This window comes from Amphiura filiformis, chromosome 3, assembly GCF_039555335.1.
Source record: "Amphiura filiformis chromosome 3, Afil_fr2py, whole genome shotgun sequence".
Taxonomy (NCBI): domain Eukaryota; kingdom Metazoa; phylum Echinodermata; class Ophiuroidea; order Amphilepidida; family Amphiuridae; genus Amphiura; species Amphiura filiformis.
Window position 1 is genome coordinate 24062278 of NC_092630.1, and position 17483 is coordinate 24079760.

Genomic DNA, 17483 nt, shown 5'->3' on the forward strand with positions numbered 1-17483 from the left:
TTAACATAAGCACGTATTGTCTCATTTCGTAAACAAAGACCACACACAATTGTTCTCTAGCGCTCGCTTTATAATCGTTCACCCAACTGAAAGTATAAATCCCAGCTCATTGCTCCATTGTACGTGTAAAGCAGACACATATGTTGTGTGTATTTAACCAGAGAAGATATGATTTAATCAGTTGAGCTGTTTTCAATGAGTGTTATCTTGGTTTAATAGCTTTTAATGGGGTTTAAGTCCTGCAAAGGTCGAGTTGAATTCTACTGTAGACATGACTGCATCATGTACCGTATCCCTGTAAAATCAGTAAAACACCCTGGTTTGGGACAAATCTAAATTAAGTATAAACGGAAATTTTCCTTGTGCTTGTATATTTCATGCAAAATTGTGACATGTGACCCAGATACCACACCACTGGAAATAACACTTATTAATAAGCTTTAAAATAGTATATCATTTGACTCCAAACGATATCCAGAAGCGGGGTTATGGTTTGTTGAACTCTGCTCCTTCAACAAAATGGTACCCTTTTCGGTTCTATATGTGTCTCTTTTTCCACTTTACTGTTAATAAAGTCATAATTGGCGGTCATTTCAAATCATCCCAGAGTCAACGAGGTACAGGAATTTCCTCTCAATTGTTAATTGTTGGTTATACATACCTAGACAAAATACAATGCAATTATGCAAATTATCAATTGCAATTATTGTAACTCACCACTTGAACAGGATTTAGCCAAAGCAAACAAAGACTAGAGCTATTTAATGATTTTATTATGTAGAAGATTATTATCCTCTTCAGCAATAAGATTATTGATTGGTTTAAACGCTATCAAATGAGAAACATGTCGCGCCTAATTGAGACACCTGCACCTATGAATACGACTTGCGGCACATTTTGCACTGTATCTCAGAATACAATTTGCCGAGTTTACGGCTCATTCGTAGTGTCCACTCACATTATTGTTACGAATTGGGTTTGGCATTTTGTACAAGTTTCTCACCCTCTGGTTCAGCACCAATTATTTTCAGGAATACTGCCCTCATGTTAAGTTGGAGGGAGATTTAAATTGGGTTGTCAAGAGAGGGCGACAAAATTTAGTTGGGATTTGACAATCAATTTTTGGAATCAATATTTTGCACCTGTTTTTTTTCCCTTTGTGTGCTTGATGGGAGTTCTTAGACAATTTGATTTTTCTCATCAGTCTGAGTTTTGCCAGCCATGCATGCAGATCTAAAGGTAAAGAGTGGTGCATTATTACTTGAGTGATTTTTGGGTATATGGAGAAATGAATTATTTTTGATATGGGTAAAGCTTTGGCTGTTTAATGTTTGACACAGGTTGTGTTAACAAGACTTGTGGCCTGAATTTTGTTTTTCTTGATGGACAAGATTTTTGGGCACTCCGAGGATAGTTTTGTTGATGAGTTTGTAATTTTTCTTGAGCTGTCGTTGTTCTGGAGATTGGTGATGACGCCACAGCAGTTTCGAGCAATGGTTGTTCTTTGTTGCTGAGAGTAAGGAAATTGTATTCTCAGTTTAAATTTTTTTTTTGAGCCGTCGTTGTTCTTGAGATAGCTGATAATTGGCAGCAGTTTCAAACAAGGGTTGTTCTTTGTAGCTGAGAATGAGAAAATTGTATTCTCGGTTTTAAATTTTGTTTTTCTTGAGCTGTTGTTGTTCGAAGATTGCTGATGTCACTGGCAGCAGTTTCGAACAATAGCTGTTCGTTGTATCTGAGAATGAGAAAATTGTATTCTCAGTTTTCAAATTAGTTTTCATTCATTTCTCTAGAGACTAAAATTACTCAGGGTGTTGAGTTGGCAAATTTGTGGGGGAAATTTAGACTTAAAAACAAATTTTTTGCCTGGAAAAAATAACTGGGCGTGGCAGGTCTAAGCTTACAAAATTTATTTGTCTAGTAAAATCTGGGCGTGTCAAGTCTAATTAAATTTCATGTTTTTGATTTCCATCGGTTAAATCATAGATTATCAAAAATAATCTATGGTTAAATCTTCCCTATGCATTTCAAAATTTGTTTGCGTTTTTTTGGTTTTTATTCATGCACGCTTAACACATTGAAGGTTACAGCCGGGGCGGTTGCCGTGTCCTTTGTGAATGATGCGTTTACGCAGTCTCACAATTTTTTTTTAGGTTAAAGCGCAACTTGCATTTTTTTTAGTTCCCTGTGTATGCAAATTCCTCAAATCTGGCGAGCGGAAATTTCTTTCCGAGGCCGTGGTTTTGCACTATACACGGAACATCATACTAATTTACATTCCCAATGGACTACCACAACATGCCACCTTCAATGTACAGCTGTAATTTTCTCCCAAATATGTTTCACTTACCATTTCTTGTTTTGTCCAAACTTGACCACCACATGGTGAAAAATTGATAGAACCCATTTTCAACATTTATGTTCCTTCAAAAATGATAATTCCATGGCAATATTCCCACCAGCAGCTTCCTAAATCTCCAACTTTCATGAATTGATCAGAGATGTTATCATAGCATGCTCTGACCTCTATGACAATGTGCTTGACCAAGCCTCCCAATTGCCATGTCAACTCCCAACCACACTCATTGGGAGATGCCTTCTTCCCAAATGCAGGATAGGATGTTTTTCCATCTCATTCCTTGCACTGGCTGACCTATTCTTCAATACCATCTAGTGCAGAGAATAAGAACTATGCCTCAATAATGATGATAATATGCACACATGTTCCAGATAATGATGCAATATTGCACACATCATTGCACATGCATGGCATGCTATGTCTTGAAATACCCTCCACTCAAGCATGCAAGCATTAACCAATGAGGAGTTAACATGTTGGCAATTTAGAAAGGGTTGCCATTTCATGCCTTTCTGCACACATTTGGTGCTATGGATTACTGTGCTCTTTTATTGCTTGCACTGCCTTGGGCTGTATTGAGGTGTAATAATTGGAAATCATGATTTGGGGTTATGTTTTGGAGCATATACATTGAACATATACAGCTGAAATTTGATTGTGGATATTTAAACTTTCTTGAACAAAGTGAGTACAAGTTGGGGATCATATTTTTCAGATATGGAATAAGGGTTTTAGTGCATTTTGAAGGTGGTAGGTGTGTGGGAATTCTCATAACTGGTGCAGATATCGTGTTTTGGAATGTAAACAACTTTGACAGCTTGTCCACCTTATATCTTACTTTGGTGTTATGCTGGGTAAGTCATACTGAAGTATGACTTGCCCACACTGGGTATAGTTTTGCACCTAATCTGACTAAGACTTGGGTTGTCAAACCGGGCTGGCTGGTTGGGATTTGGGTCCTGGGAGCGGACTTAAAACCTTCAGTGTTTATTGTTGAGAGCATGTAAATGAAAACTAGAAATGCAATCGGTTTTGAAATTAGGTCGCAATTTATTATTTTGTTTTTATTGTCGCGTTTCGTCAAAAATATATTTAAAAGGACAAGTATTGATTGAAATCTCATGTTTAGGCCTTAGTTAAATTTTTGGGGATGTTAAAATTTAGGTTATATCAAAATTTCAGCCTGGGAGCTGAGTATGGCTTTCATTTATGTCTACCCTACTTGAGATGTTTTCTAAATTTTTGTCTTGCTGGTTTTCGTGGAAATTTTTGTATGCACAGGTCCAGTAAAATTCGTCCTTAGTGGATTTTTTTTGGGACTCTATAAAGGAGTCTATGCTTTTTATGGACCTGTTCATATTTTATGTTTTCCTTGAGAGCTGGCAATTTTCTGGACAGAATAACGAAAAGTACTCAATATTGGGAGTCATGAATGAAAGTCTTGGGTTTTTAGGGTGGTTTAGGTTCCGTGCAAGTTTGGGTCTGCAGTACGTACTTGATCTGGCGATAACCGAGTCGTTTTTTTGTCCGATGTTGCACTTCATTTTATTCTGGGTCCCATTTTGTTTTAATATTGTTAACTTCTCTGCTCGGAGTTAGACCACAGATTAGTTACACAATATGGGTGGTGGCAGCGCTCGGGAGCTGTGGCAGGACTCCAACCGGTATTTAGTTATAGGCGTTAGTGTTTGTGATTTCATTTGGCTGTACGTTTAGTGAATTACGTTTTTTGGGGTAGCGTTTAAGCCCCAGTTTTTAATGATTTCAAATTCTCTTGGGGCTGGAAAACTTTTCGAGGCCTGTAGCGGCAGTAACGCTACGCGATGTTTATTTTATTATTTAATGTTAGGGAAAGACGCCATTTTGGATTTTAGTTGGGGCCCAGGATGAGATTGAGGTGCACTTCATCGGATTTGGAGCGATTTACTTGGCCAGATTTGGTACTGATCTGCAGACACAATTTTGCATGGGACTTAGATATAAACTTTAAATGGGGGTTTTATAAGTTCATTATTTTCTTACTTATACATGAGATTTCAACTAAATATCTTGATCTAAAAATAGTGCAAAAATTTCGCTGTATAAAAAAAAATGTCTTCAGTGCAGTATACAGACATTAATAAATTATCTGTTTTCCATTAAAATAAAATGTGCAATATTTTAAAATGAGATTTTGATGCTTGTAAAATGAAAGGAAAGCGCAGGAATATAAATTAAAAATGATTTTTGCCATTATTTCTTGTTTCATATTGATTTTTATTTGTTGTTGATTAGGCCACAAAATTCCCTCCCCTCTTCAACTTTCGAGGGACTTGTCCATTTTATTTCGTTCATCCCCTTTTTGTCGGCCACGCTACCCACGGCCAGGGAATTGTCGGACTTCGTCGCAAGTCCGACTTTTAATCAATTTTCCCAAACCCCTGGTCTGTGACAATATATACTTTAGTAGGCCCTGTGGTTGTTGAGTTATGTTGTTAAGAGGGCTTGAAATTTACTTGGGTAATTTGAGTATTGGAGAAGTGAGTTGTTTTTGATGTTAAGCTTTTATCTTTTGTTTGATGGTTTTGTTACAGTCATAGACTTTAAGCATCATATTTCGAGGCGCGGAAAGACACCAAATTGGTGTCGTATGACCTTTGACATTCTTTTGTGGCGAGTGACATGGTCTTTCAATACACGCCGAGTGTCCTTGACAGGCGTGACTATGCTTCAGTGGTCATGAAAGAATTCAAAAGATAACCTCTGCCCCAATAATCCCAAGCTATTGTCTGAAACTGCACCTCGGAAAATGTAGGCCTATGGTAAGAACTCAGTCCTCAAATGATAGTCATATAACGACCAAAAGATAAGTGACTGACTATCATTGAGGACTGAGTTCCGCAGTCTAGTTTTGTTGATGAACTTGTCATTTTTGTTACTTGAGACCTCTAGCTTCGAATTTGCACACGATGGTTACGCATTCGATGCTATACGTTGCTATTGATTTTCGGTCGGAAGACTGTCGGACAGCGGTAACATTTTTTTGCACCGGATGTTATTCATTGTGTTTATGTTGAATTTTGGATGAAAGTTATTTCGATGAGTCAACTGTATCTTTTGATTTAAATTGTGACATGATCTGATCCATGGGGGCCAAAGGAGGCATTTTTAAAAATTGAGTTACTGTAATTATTACGTTATACATACAATAGGCTATCATTTACTGAAAACACCAAAGGTCTAGCTTACTTGGTTCTAAAGTTATGAAGTTTTTTGATGTGTATTTTCTTATGTATTTTATTGTTTTTTGCTCCATATTTTGACCTTTATCTCAGTTTCAAATTTGCCGCCTTTGGCCCCCATGGACCAGATCGTGTCACAATTTACCTATTTTGAACAGTCTAAAATGTTTGTTCAAGTGCAATTTTAGCAACATTTTTGATGCGATCGCCCGTCGTGATCGACTGTGTTTACTTCTGAACTTCCATTGCTTTACACAGTGTCATGCTTCAGCGAATCCGACCAGATTTTGAATGCAATGGTCTCTAGCAACGAATGGGAAGCTATCGGTGAGCAAATTCGTGGCTAGTAGACTCGCTCACCAGTCCTATATACGCCGTATCTATGTATTAAGGACTGGCTCACGCCATTTTGTTTGTCTATGGGAAATACACACCTAACGATTTGAGCAGGTCAGATATTTAAAAATTCTTCACAATTTGGTCAACGGTATATAAAAAAGGTACCCACCTTATTGTGCCTGCTAATTTAAGACTCGGTTGAAACAAAACTAAGGATCGATTGCATTTTAGTGTCCAAAAAGGCAAAATTATCAAAGTTCAGGGTTCAGAATTCGAATCGGGAATAAAAATATCCGATCTTTGCGATCAAAAACACAAAAGTACAGCTTTAAACGTACTACTGGCAAAATACATTATCACCATACAATATAGAATGTAACATTTGATGTTAACTTGTCAAAAAAAATATTGACGAAATGTGCTCCCCGAACAGCTGGAAAGTAGGCAAAATAATTCCCATTCAAACGTATGGGAAACTGAAAGTGCATAATTTCGGCTAGGTTAGACTTCTCGAACAACTTTTTGTTGAGCTGTTGTTATGAGATTGCTGACGAAGCCACAGCAGTTTGGAACAATATCTGCCCTTTGTAGCTGAGAATGAGAAAATCATATTTTCAGTTTAATTTGTTTTATATCCATTTCTCCAGTGACGTGAATTACTCTGGTGTTGAGTTGGCAAATTTATCGGGGGATTACAGATTCAGACTTGAAAAAACCCAAATATTTGCCTGGCAAAATTAACTGGGCGTGGCAGGTTTTAATCTTGCAAAATATTTGCCTGGTAAAATCTAGACGTGACAAGTCTAATTAAATTTCATTAAATTATTTTCTATCAGTTAGTTCTTCCCTTGTATTTAAAAATTTGTTTTCACTCATAAATGTCTTTGCGCTTATTATTCATTCCAGGTTTATTCTTTGTTTTTCTGAATTAAACATTTGCGTGACGTCACAGTGACCATAGTCATCCTGATAGGTAAGTCGATCAATAATATAAGGGGGTGTGTGTGTTGGGGTGGGGGTGGGGTGTGTATGGGGGGGGTGGTTGTGCTTGTAAAAGCAGTGGCGTAAATTTTTGTGTGATGGGGGGAGGGGGTGGATACGTTACACATGTTGAACTTGAAACGGAGCGAAGTAGTGTGTTAAAGCCATATGATATCATTTCCATAAGAAATAGAATTTTTTTGGTATAAAATGTTAGTTTTAACTGTCAGATATGTTCTGTCTTAATTTGGGCCCAAACAGACTTGGCAATACAAAGAAAATCGCTATTTAATACCAGCGCATGTGTCGCTAATGCGAGCCACTCATTCGAACGTGAATCATATCGGTTCTTTTGATATGTCACACGATTACCCGCACGCCATGTACGTACGGTGTTATGCACATCGTGTACGCCTTCGACTAATATTTCCATCGTAATAATAAAACGACCGTTCCTGCGTTTTATTCAAAATCTCGGATTTTGACAAAACTACAGCACCGTCAAGTCTTGATTTTTGCATGGTATGTTAGTACATAGCAATCGTGTAAAATATTTGAGGGCGTCCTCCTCAGCAAATGTTATAATATGGCTTTAAGCTGTCATAATTACGTTTCTTGAACGAATTTCGTGATCTGGCACTTTGAAGTTAAATTAAAAAACCAAATATGAACATTTAAGGGGTGGGGTATGAACGTTTGGACAGTATTTATTGTGGGACATTAGAGCACATCAGACATATCGAATTGCATTCTGAATACGAAGAATGTCCTTCTGATATCAAATAATTTTGATTTTTGAAATTCGCAATGTAATACACATTTTATGGTAAATGATTAAAAATTGATATTTTTGATATTTAACAGTACTCTAAGTAAAATTTATAAATCTGATGATTTATACTTAACGTGTATGTAGGTGGGATGAAAAGCCGACGATCAATTGAAAATTTTGATCTTGATTGAAGATATGGATTTTTTTCCCAAAACACCAAAAAAAAAATTTCAATTGATCATCGGCTTTTCCTCCCAGCTACATACACTTTAAGAATATATCATTAGGTTTATAAAATTTACTTCGAAGACTGTTATATATCAAAAATGTGAAAAATATCAAATTTTAATAATTTGTCATAAAATTTGTATTATATCGTGAATTTAAAAAAATGAAAATTATTTGATATCAGAAAGACATTCTTCGTATTCAGAATTCAATTCGACATGTCTGATGTGCTCTCATGTCCCACAAAAAATACTGTCCAAACGCTCATTCCAGATCCCTTAAGGAGACTTTTGGACATTTGCTTGTTTTACTTTTTGACAAATTTGGTATGCAATTCATAGTGTGTATACGAGGTTTCAGAACTCTCTCTCTCTCTCTCTTTATAAGGAAGGTACGGGCTCCCAAAGATGAAATTTATTTCAAGGGCAGTTTTTAGGTCCAAATTTAGACACCTCTACTCCAACTTCAAATGGTTGCCACAGAAAATCAGCAGAGGATGATTTAAGGAAGCCCCATCATGCACTCTAAAAGTGTTATCACTAGAGTTTCAACTGCCACTTTACTTTTCAAATCCCATTGAACTCTGTGCAAAAGATGTTGTTTTAGAATTGCCCGTGTGTCATTATTACTTGGTCGATTTCAGATCTAAAGTGATGTATACATGAAGGATAATTCACACCTTCTGTAGATAACATAAAATGTGAAATCGACCAACTTTATGAAGGTGTTTTTATTGTAAATATATCTGTCCAAATTCAAATTTAACCATGCACGTGTGTATGCAGTGGGCGGGCAGTGGTGTCATGTTCACTCACACAGCTGTGCTAACCGCAAGACTTGCTGGGAAGTGCTTAAATCATCCTCTGGAAAATCAGTAAGAGCTACAGACCTCAAACTTACAGGTTTTTAATATTTCTACCGATACAACATTTATGAGTAAAATATAAAGTAAATCTGAGGGGGTCGGGTGGACAGTGCCGCCGACAAGGGTGGGTGGGGGGGGGGGTGTAAGGGGTGCGTTACCGTACCACTAATGTAGCAAGAGAAACTCCCAAACCAATAGCGCCCTGTACTGCGTCTTTTATAGCGCACTCTGGTTCATGGAAATTATTCAATAAATATGTTAATAAGGGGATCGTCCAATCTCGAAAAGGACTAATAACCCTGTAACTAAACTACCTGGTTTTGTTTTGTTTTATATTAACAGTTAGCTACAGATCATCATGGACAAGAGCTGTTTTATTGTTATCATTCTGGTGATATCACCGTTGCTAACCATGGCCCGGCCTACACGTATAACAGAGGGAGAAGAGGTTACTTTGTTTTTGCGTGAACTCCTCCGCCGAGCTGACGTGGGATACGGTCTCAAAGAACGAGCAGATCTCAAAGATTTATCTCAAGATCGTGATCAACTAGTCGATAAAAAGGGTTGCGCCACGATATTCGATGATTGGGATTGTTTATTTGGGTGATGCGGATATGCATATATGCAGTGTTTAAAAGCCGTTTTAAACATGTAAGCCTAAAGCACAGAAAAAATGTTCAAATTTCAAGTCATGTCATTTTATTTAAAGTTCGAAAAATATATGTATTTTTCATTTTTCACCCCTTGTACCAATGTCGGTTGCCCTGCCCATACGTTTTAGGATTCTGGCTATATTATTTATGCCGCGACCCCGCATTCGGAGCCCAAATCGCTCATTTTCTGATGCATTTTTATATCTATAATTATATTCTTCATATTGGTGCCCTGTCTGTGGGCAACATAACTGAAAATGCAACCTATTGCATAATTAGCCGCATCACCTGAAAGTTACCCAATTGTCTATTTTGAAATCCATGCTCCCGCCGTAGAAGACTTGAACTTGTTGTAAACAACTCGGCTTCGCTTCGTTTGTTTTACTAAAGATAATGTCGCCCGTGCTAAGATGCATAGATATGCACGACAGCGGCTAAAACAATACCTTTATTCCCAGAGCTTTATTCTCTAACTACTGCATAAGCCTTGTATTAAATTTGCAAGTTGATTCAGTAATTACATGCATAAGATCATTAAGATGATATTTAAAGGCTTATTCAGTGATCCCAGCAAAAGTGTGTACATAAATTAAAACCTGTTTATAAATTGCCTGAAAGTGAAGTATAAGTCATTAAAATTGTCATTATGTATTTTGGAATTGCGTAATTGGTAAAAGCACGATGAAAACAGACAAAATTGAAGCCCCATTCAAATACATGAAGCTAATTTCTCCACTCAAGCAAGAGTAAATTAGCTTAAATTTCAGATTCATGTCAAAAATCTTTAATAGACAGCTTTTGGCTTAACCACTAGGCTATTATTAACACAGCTACACTGCAAATAACTATTACTCAACAGTTGAGTAAAAAGGAACAGGGCAACAAATATGAGTGAATTGAACTCAATGTTGATTACACTGTAGGCCCTACACTGCAAAAACAAGTGTTTATATTTGTGTTTATTAGAGCAACACTTAATAAACACGTAATTCATGTTAATGGTCTAACACTAATGTTTGTAATATAACACCAAGTGTTAATTTATGAACATTAGTGTTAGACCATTAACATGAATTATGTGTTTATTAAGTGTTGCTCTAATAAACACAATATGGTGTTTAAATATAAACACTTGTTTTTGCAGTGTACTCGTATGTGTAATCAATATTAAAAGGGCATTTCGTGATCCACAGCCTCATCCCCCCACTTTTCTCAAAAAAAAGTTGAGATTTTTATATCACTACAGCTCAAATTACCGTACTTTTCCTGACCAGACAGTCCATGCCAAAATTGTTACTACACCTTTACATTTCATCGAATCTCTTTTTGATGTCTGTCATTTTGAACATCACACTTGAAAGATGTATGCTATGTAGAAACTTTATTTTGCAATTTCATAATTTGCATATTATTAGCATATTTGCAAGAAAAATATGAAAATCAATAAATACCTATATTTTTCACAATTTCAATATTTTATTAAAAATTAAGCATGTAGGCCGTTTGTTATGACTTGATGAATGAAGCTGTTAAACAGATTTTGATATTTTTTCCTTTTTTGCCCCAAAATGTGTAAAAATCAAAATTTTTTGGATGGATGACCTATATTTTCTTTGAATATTTATAAAATTTCTTAATTTAGGTATAATACAGTGCAGAAAAGATGTCAAAAAATCTGTTAAACAGATTTCCAATAAATTGTTCCATTTTCCATTTTGGGTTAAATACTCAATTTCCATGCGCGGGATATTTGAAACATAAAATGAAAACATGTCCATTGCACTTTTTCCTCGAGATGTACTATAATATCAAGGTTACGGATATATTATAATCCATTCTTATCTTCACTGATCCATCAGATACCTATTTTTATGAATGATCAATGAAAAGGTTTAGAACTGGGCTACTAATGGTCTGTCAACCAGTGGCGTAACTAGGGTTGGTAGCGCCGCCCGGGGCAAGAAACAAAATGGGCGCCCCAAACCCCCCCCCCCCCCGAGAATTTTTCATTCTTGAAAGAATTGCGCGCGGAGCGTGCGAAATTTTGGACAAATAAGGCCTACCACTAATTAATTTTGGTTACTAGAAGTTGAATATTGGTCTTAAAATGTTTTTTCAATTGATTGTGTGTTGAAATGCGCGCGAAGCGCGCGAAAATTTTGACTTTCATCACTTGGAGGGGCGCAGAATCGATGCTGGCCCTGGCTGAATTGGTCAATTTGGCGCCCCCCTAACGGTAGCGCCCGGGGCATGTTGCCCCCCCCTCCACAAGTCATGCATAACTCGCAAACGCAAATCGGAATCAACTGAAATTTTGGGAATAAGCTTTTTTCGTGGATATCTACTGGAAAATGTCATAAAAAGAGGATGCTAGGATCACGATATCCTCTTTTTAAGTTCCATTTGACTCATTTTGCTGCCCCGTTCCATGTTTAATAAACAGCGAGTATTTTTTTCAATTTTTGTTTATTTAGAGTGTAAGATACTAACAAAGGTACCAAAACATGATTTTTGTGCTATCCTCCAGAAAGCAAAGATCTGAATAGGCCTTTTAAACAAGATTTGTATCCGTATTATTACTAGGATATCTGAAACATTTTCTTTTGTTATTGAACTTTTCGGTAAATCCCATACGCCTTTGCACTCGTCACGTCAATGCGCATATCGTTACTGCCCACTTTATAGTCTTGAAATACGCAGTAACGATGTTCGCTTTCGATGTACATCGCCTTGACATCAAGATGATGACAACTCAGGTCTACCTACGGGATTTCAGGATTTACCGAAAAGGTCAATTGCGTCACTTCTTGGGTACCGTACTAGTTAGTTAAGGGCGAGGTCATTATTTACGCCAGGGGTGGAGGAATTTACGGGGAACGCTTTTTTCGAATGAGGAATGCGAATTTTTTTCCTACAAATAAGAGAAAAATAAATATTTTATTTTTGCAAGTCCTGAAAGGGTTGGGGCGATTTTTTTAATATTTAAAATTTCCCCATTCCCCCTGGCGTAAATAAAGACCGCTCAAGAAATATCTTGACATAAGATTCTGAAAAGACAGTTTTCGAAGTAATAAAATTATGTGTTGTGGGCAATCTGTCGGCATAACATTTTGTAGTGTCCTGATTTTGTGAGTTTAGTGTGTGTCTGGGAAGGGGACATTCGATGATGCATATGGATGTGTGGACACTAGTTCGAAGCTTAAGACCTTTTGTCGAGATTTTACACTAAAAACGGGTTCATTGCGTGAGAATCGTGTCGTGAGACTGGGAACATTCGCCATAAAAGTGTGGGGGTATTGGGTCCAAAAAATGGATCTTTCGGTGAGACTGGGACATATTTTGGGAACATTGGCAAAATATAACGGTTTAATTCTTAATTCTTATACGGAATTTTCAAAAAGTTATACAAAACTGAATCATTCGATTTGGCGCAGAAATAAATAAAACATGCTCTACAGACGGACGGACTTTTCAAGTAGGGTCGGTCGGGCTATTTTTATGACCCCAAAGAATTGCATCTGTAAATATTCTACAATTTGGGGGAAAATACAAAAAAAAAATTGTTCCCGAAATTTGTTAGGCCTTTGTCATGAAATGTGTTTTATATCGCCAATTTCAAAAAATCAAAATTACTTGATATCAGAAGGACATTCCTCGTATTTAGAATGCAATTCGATATGTCTGATGTGCACAAATACTCTGCGAACGTTGCTCTCCGATCCCGTAAAAAACAAAAGATAAAAATCTCTCATTGAATACTTATAATAAGTCTAGCAAATACACCGATTTTGCAATTTAGGCTAATCTGCAGACAAATAAAAACTGAAAAAAAACCAAGTCCAGCTAATTAATATGCAAAACTTGATTTACAATAGAAAACCGTACATGGTATCCAGGTGTGGTGTTTTACACACCTATGTATACAAAGTTATTTCACTTGATAACAAAATTTACGAAAAGTATTAAGTAATTTTAATTAAGTAATTTTAAGCTAATTGCAGCTAATTATGTATTCATGCTAGGCATGTGTAATTTTTGCAGTTCAATATTTTATGAATGTTCTATTCATACATGATGCATCATTTAATTAGTCAAATATGAACATGTTATGATGTTGAATAAAGGAACTGCAGTTAATTAAATACAAACAAAATACAATTTTTGACATTTTGATGGTGTCTGGAATAGAATTTTCAATTTCTTCTGTAATCATGGTATATGGTTCAAAGCCAAATCCGAAAAGTAAAAAAAAATCATTTGCACCGACTTTAAATTACCATTTAGAAATCTGGATTAACATGGATATGGGAGGACAAATGGTGAACGGAACAGCCGTATACAACAATAGTGTGACCATTGACAAGCACAATGACATCAAAGCTATCGTGGTTATGAATACTACTCCCTTCCAAATTTCTGTAATTTTGTTTTGTTAATTATTTAAACAATACTTCTAACTGGTCAAATTGCGCTCGTCGCTCAACAAGGAAGTATAAATGCAGCTTATTATGTAAGTGGAGCTAACAGTTGCTAATGTTGAAATTACAGAGCCCTACGTACTTCGCTGCAAGATATATTTCAATTGCTTAGTTTCAGTCTGTACTAAATATCTATTTACCTGGGGATGACGATGTGGGGCGTATGAGACCCCTGAATGTAGTCATTTCAACTACGTTAGGGGTAATTTTCTAATCATGACCCCCGGATATAGTCATTTTTTGACACTAATAGGGTTATTTTTCAACTGACTCTGTTAGGGGTAAAATCATTTTTTGACCCTAAATGTAGTCATTTTTAACTACAATTGGGTCAAATCATTTGACTTCATGTACCGGGTCAAAAATGACTTCAATGGGTTTGGTGCATAGTTGACCCTGCATATGGGGTCAAAAATAACTACTTTAGGGTCATTTTTGACTACCTATTTTTAAGTGTGTAAGTACATTTGAAAATCGCAAGCTCTACTGTGTCACCAAAATCGGCAGCTACCAAAAGTGTATACTTAGAGAATAAAGGTATTGTTTTTAGCCGCTGGAGTGCATCTATCGTCTCATATAACACAGGCGACATCATTATTTTACGCCAAAAATAATGATGTCGCCCGTGTTATATGAGACGATAGATGCACGACAGCGGCTAAAAACAATACCTTTATTCTCATTCTTAAACACTTCAATTAAAATAAAATTATCATAAGTATTAGACATTTTAATCAAATTAAATCCTACATTTTGCAAGGAATTACCTAGGGCTTAAAATCGATCAGTCCCGTTGCTATGCGCCTCCGATTAGTTCAAATAGCGAGTACACGTATCGCGTCGATGCACACGCGCTGACCCGTGTGATATCGTGTCATATCACACGGGTGAGAAGTACTAAGAACCAATGAGATTGCAGGAACGTTCTCAAGTGTTTAAGAATGTTCAACAAAAAGTGACGAATATGATTATGAGAAGTTTGATATCTCGTTTGCTACATTGCAAGGATTTCTGAGTCTCGAAGAACTTTGTCACAAAGTCCAAAATATCTCGGCGTAGAAAGCAACAATTAGTACCATTAGCATCGAAATGAAGACAATCACCGTGAACAAAAACCTGGCCAGACTTGTTCAGTTTAATGCTGCTGATGGCTAGATTTCTTCGTTGTCCACTTAAGGGATGGGGTATGAACGTTTGGACAGTATTTATTGTGGGACATTAGAGCACATCAGACATATCGAATTGCATTCTGAATACGAAGAATGTTCGTCTGATATCAAATAATTTGGATTTTTTGAAATTCGCAATGTAATACACATTTTTATGGCAAATGATTAAAAATTGATATTTTTGATATTTAACAGTACTCGAAGTAAACTTTATAAATCTGATGATTTATACTTAGTGTATGTAGGTGGGATAAAAAGCCGACTATCAATTGAAAATTTTGACCTTTCGTATTGAAGATATGGATTTTTTTTCCAAAACACCAAACAAAATCAGGTCTTTTTGGGAAAAAATCCATATCTTCAATATGAAAGGTCAAAATTTTCAATTGATCGTCGGCTTTTCCTCCCAGCTACATACACTTTAAGAACATATCATTAGATTTATCAAATTTACTTCGAGGACTGTTATATATCAAAAATGTGAAAAATATCAAATTTTAACAATTTGTCATAAAATTTGTATTATATCGTGAATTTCAAAAAATGCAAATTATTTGATATCAGAAAGACATTCTTCGTATTCAGAATGCAATTCGATATGTCTGATGTGCTCTCATATGTCCCACAAAAAATACTGTCGAAACGCTCAAAACGCTCATTCCAGATCCCTTAACCATTGTGCATATTCTGGCTATTCCAACTCTTGATTTGTATATATTTGTGTACAATATTAGATTTTCACATCTGATATTTTCAGTCGCCATATTCCCTCTGTTTGTTAGCTTCCCAAGATATTTTTACTCGGGCTTTTGCGATCAATAAACTCGTAGATCCTAAAATCAGAATTGTTCAGTAAATTGTTCCAAAATATGTTGCATTTAATGACATACTTATACTTTATTTTACTGTCACTAATTATATAAACTTTTTTATGACTTTTTTTTTTATTAGTAGAGGGCGCTATCGGATGAATTGAGTTAGGATCTGGTTTTGCTACATTAATGGAACCAATGTTTTTTGGCATCCTTACACCTCAAATGATACAACTAGAATTGGTTCCATTTTTTCTATGCCCCTGTGCTTCCCACGAGGGGTCGAAGGTCATAATAGGGCCAAAATTCAAATTGTAATATACTTCAAATTGTTCCTCTCATTGTTAGGAATAAAAAAAAGTCGAATTGTCATTCTGCACTAGAATGGTTAGTTCAGGAGTTATAAACAGGGGCGTAGCCAGCTTTTTTGGTCAGTTGCATCATACAATACATAGAGACAAAAGGCTTCATTGGGATTTAATTGGTATTTTACACTATTTTCGCCCATTATCAGGATGGAAAGGGCTTAATCTTTGCAATATGCGCGTGTAGCGCGGAAAAATTTTGTATTTTCGGGCTGAATTTCGGTAGAAAAGGGCTCCTTGCCCCTTTTCTTTTCCTTTGCCCTCCTGATTTTCCCTTTTATTTTTTGTCAAAGGGGCACTTTTTTCTTTCATTTTTTTGTCAGGGGGGCACTCTGTCCCCCCCCCCTGGCTACGCTACTGGTTATAAAGTAAACTAGGTCAAATGTCAAGTACATGTTCGAGATTTCCTATATTAAGGGGAGTAATTTGAGACCAGTTTCAATAAAATCGGACCATTTTAAAATTTTGACCTCTGTGTATGAAATTTTTGACATTTGATTTGACCTATTCGACCTTATAACTCCTGAACTAAGCACCGTAGAAATATATGACAATTGACTTTATTATTCCCTGTGATAGGAGGAACAATTTGGGATACCTTACAATATGATAGGACTATTTTTAAGTGTTGGCCCCCACTGTGACCTTCGACCCCTCATGGGAACCACAGGAGGCATAGAAAAAATGAAAACAATCAAATTTTTATCATTTCAGGTTTAAGGATGTCAATGGTTCCACTATAATGCAGGAAAATAACAGAAAGGCCATTTTAATGAACACAGCGTGACAACTGTCTGCGTACACTGTGTGATGAACGCCCGCGCGTGTGTAACGCGAACATAAATCCAACCATCCCAACTCACTCATGATTGGTTAGTATTTTCATTATTGTATCCAAGGTCGTGCGTTCGCGTTGCATTTTGAAATACGCGACATACGATCATGGTAGCTTCGCGTACAAATGTTGGTAGCTGTGGTCATTCAAATGAAATTGATATTATAGTTAAGGGGGTACTACACCCCTGGCCATTTTGTTTGGACAGTTTTGCATTTTTCTCAAAAATTATAGCACATTGGTGACAAGTAAGATATGTATATTATAGGGCAAGGACTACAACGTCTGCACTGAAAATTCAGTAACTCAAGGCAAGTAGTTATTGATTTATTGATCAAATATTGGTTTTCCCTCATTTTTGACTGTAACTCCACAATTAAAAATAAAGATGATTGATGTCCACATA

General features: G+C 36.3%; 1 long non-coding RNA gene across 1 annotated transcript; it reads left to right on the forward strand.

The window, feature by feature from the left end:
* Positions 1 to 1088: 1088 nt before the first annotated feature.
* LOC140148259 (uncharacterized) lies at positions 1089 to 10334 on the forward strand. The gene is made up of 3 exons (XR_011858462.1): positions 1089 to 1239; positions 6826 to 6892; positions 9108 to 10334. It is a non-coding gene; the product is annotated as an uncharacterized lncRNA (long non-coding RNA).
* The last annotated feature ends 7149 nt before the right edge of the window (positions 10335 to 17483 follow it).